This window comes from Oratosquilla oratoria, chromosome 10 (genome assembly GCF_046742065.1).
Source record: "Oratosquilla oratoria isolate Oo_2021 chromosome 10, ASM4674206v1, whole genome shotgun sequence".
Taxonomy (NCBI): domain Eukaryota; kingdom Metazoa; phylum Arthropoda; class Malacostraca; order Stomatopoda; family Squillidae; genus Oratosquilla; species Oratosquilla oratoria.
In genome coordinates, this window is record NC_134786.1 from 30,290,791 (window position 1) to 30,294,676 (window position 3,886).

Consider the following 3,886-nt stretch of genomic DNA (forward strand, 5'->3'; position numbering starts at 1 on the left):
GATGGCGAACGGGGAAACTCCTCATAGATATATGGGGTACCGTCATAATGACGGCGTGGACCACTGGGCACCCTATGGATATAGGGCTTCGCAGAATATAATGTAATGAATAAGGTGACACCAGAGAAATATCTCACCAGAAATTAGTTGGCACAGAGGTGAGATTACAGCCAACCCTCTTCATAGCCAATATGAAAAGCACAACCAAAACAAAACCGGGCGTTCCTGTTGGATCATCGTCTTCTAAAGGTCCAACCGCATTGCCTCGTGTACCTACTGGTAGTGTGCCACCGAATGTGAGTAAGCACTGTCCAAGCAGATCCAAGTCTTGGACATTAAACAACATGAAGAAAATAAAGAGCTATTCTTACAACGTAAGAAATCTCTCAGAAGATCACAGGCTGGAGAGTTTAATGGAAGAACTAGACAACATCAAGTGGGACATCGTAGGACAGAGCGAAGTCCGAAGAGCGGAAGAAAAGCTGATGCAATTACAAGATGGTCACCACCTGTTCTACTATAGAGGTAAGGACAAAGAAAGATCTAGTGGAGTAGGATTCTTGATAAACCGAGAGGTTGCTGGTAACGTAGTCAAATTCAGTAGTTTGTCAGACAGGGTAACTTGGATTGTGATTAGGCTGTGTAAAAGGTACACTCTAAAAATAGTTCAGGTTTATGCACCAACTTCACAGAGTTCAGAAGATGAAATTGAGTCGTTCTATGATGATTTAAGTCAGGTAATGGATCAAGAAAAAAGTAAGTACACGTTGGTAATAGGTGCTTTAATGCTAAAGTGGGGAAGAAGATGGGTGATAAGACGTGCATTGGTAAGTTTGGAGTAGGTGAAAGAAATGACAGAGGCGAGATTTTAGTCAATTTTGCAGAGAACTACAACATGAGGATAATGAACACTTTCTTGCAAATGCGTGTAGGTCGTAAATGCACGTGGAGAAGTCCAAATGGAACAACAAAGAACGAAATAGACTTCATATTAGGAGATGAGAGCAAAAGCGTTAACAATGTTACGGTGATGAATAAAATCAACATAGGCAGTGGCCATAGAATAGTAGGTTGCACAGCTCAATTTAATTTTAAAGCCGAGAGAAATAAGATAATTTTAAGAAAGAAAATAAACCTTGCAAAGGTTAAGGGTAATAATAAGACATTTCAGTTAGAAATTAGAAATAGATTCGAAGCTCTAAGAACTAATGAGGACACCGTGGAAGATATAAATTTGAATTTAATGAATATCATTACGGAATCGGCAGAGAAAGTAGGAAGTACAAAAAACATTAGAGAAAACAAATACTCCTAAGCTACAAATGACCTAGTTAAAAGAAGAAGGACCATGCAGATTAAAAGCAGGAGAGACAAAATAGAAAGAGTAGAACTAAACAAGCTTATCAACAAAAGGCAGAGATTGGAGAAAAGAAAGAGAAACATGGATGAAATAGAGGAAACTATTCGGAAGAGTAAAAGTGACCGAGAGCAAACATGTTTTAGGAAGGCAGCAAATGATATGTTTGAAAGTTAGAAATGGAGAAATAATTAAATTTAGAGACAAAATGGTAAAAAGAGTAGAAGAGTTTTACCAAGAGCTTTACTTGTCGATGACCGTAGTTGAATCAGTAAATTCATGTGTAGACGTTGGTAGTGTACCAGAGATTACAAAGGAAGACGTAGAATTTGTTCTAAAAACTATGAGGAAAAGCACCTGGGGAAGATGGTATATCGATAGATCTTTTGAAAGACGCAGGGAAATTAGTTCATATTAAATTAGCTGAGTTGTACACCCAGTGCTTACGTCAAGAAAGCGTTCCTGATGCGTGGTACAATGCTATAGTGATTTTGCTTCATAAAAATGAAGACCAGAAGGACCTTAGTAACTATCGACTGATTAGCTTGCTATCAAATGTATATAAATTATTCTCCAAGATCCTTACAAATAGACTAAGTCAAGTTTTAGATGGAAATAAACCGAGACAACAGGCAGGCTTTAGGAGCGGATATTCGACCCTAGACCATTTGCGGGCAATAAACCAACTAATCGAGAAAACGACAGAATACAGTATACCTCTGTGTTTAGCTTATGTAGATTACGAGAAGGCTTTTGTCTCGGTAGAACAAATAGCAATACTAAACTCGCTACGCAAGCAGGGTACAAACAAACAGATTGTATAGGTTCTAGAAAAGATTTATGCGAAAGGTACCACTATAATTCGACTACAAAAAGAAAAAAAAAAAAATCAAGATCGAGAAAGGAGTACGGCAAGGCGATACAATTTCACCGAAACTATTTACAGCTTGCTTGGAGGATATTTTCAGAAGATTGAGTTAGGAAAAGAAAGGTTTAAAGATTAATGGCGAATATTTGAACCACCTAAGATTTGCAGATGATATTATTCTTATTTCAGAAAGAACAGAAGACGTGCAAGATATGCTGAGTGATCTGAACAAGGAAAGTGTCAAAGTAGGTTTAAGAATGAATAAAAGTAAAAATAAAGTAATGTTCAACAAGAAAGTTAAAAGTAAAGAGATTGTGATTGATGATGAGTCTTGAGGAAGTTCAAGAGTATAATTATTTAGGCCAGTTGGTGAAAGTGACGAAAGATCATGATAATTAAATAAAAAGACGCATTACAATTGTTTGGAAAGTGTTTGGTAAGTATAATAAGATCCTGAGAGGATCTACCTTTATGTTAGAAATGTAAAGTTTACAATCAATGCATTCTACCAGCAATAATCTACGGGTGCGAGACTTGGAAACTAACGAAGGCAATGGAAACATAACTAAGGACAGCACAGAGGAGAATGGAGAGATCAATGATGGTAATAACGCTGAGAGACCGAAGGAGAGCAAGTTGGGTAAGAGAGCAGACTAGAGTGAAAGTTATTGTGGAAGCAGTAAAAGAGAGGAAGTGGAATTGGGCAGGTAAGTTAGTGTGAACGACTGATGAGCGATGGAGCAAGTGTGTTACTGAGTGGACGCCGTAAGATGGGAAGCGTGGAAGAGGAAGACCAGACAGAAGGTGGAGAGACGAGATTGACAAGTTTGCAGGAGTGACGTGGCAGAGGTTGGCGCGGTCGTGTAAATCATGGAATGCTATGAAGGAGGCCTTTGTTCAGCAGTGGACTAAGGATGGCTGATTTGGTTGATTGATTGATTGATTGATTGATTAATAGGCTACCACTTACTCCGTGTGAAGATAATTTAGTAAGCAGCCTTTCGTGAGGGACGGTATCAAAAACTTTTGCAAAGTCTAAATATATCATAACTATATTGTTTCTTTTGTAGTAATTCGAGATGACTTTCTTGTAGAATTCGAGTAAATTAATCACGCAAGAACGTTTCCGTCTGAATCCATGCTGGTTATCATTTATCAAACAATTACTTTCTAAGTAATGTTCGATAGCATCTCTGATGATAGTTTCCATAATTTCCCTACGATTGAAGTCTAACTTATAGGCCTGTATTTATTTTGTTTCTTTTTGTTACCTTTTTTGAATATTGGAGTAACGTTAGCCACCTTACATTCTCTTGGGACATCTCTGGATATGATGGATTTCTTGAAAATAATTTCTAATAGAACAACAATCTCATTTCTCATTTTCTTTAAGATTCTTATATGCTAATCGTCAGGCTCTGGTGTTTTATTAATTTTGAGTTTCTCTATTCACCTTTTTGATATTTTCTTTTATTATATTTACTGTAGTAGGTTTACCCTAGATTTTTCAAAGGTTTCAGTATGGAGTTCTGTTTGAGGTGTCTCATTTACGGATACTGAGCTAAAATAGTGGTTTAAAGTATCACACATTCCTTAATTTGAATATTCAAGTTGACCGTCAGCAGGTAATAGTGGGACAATATGATTCCTAATAACGTTTT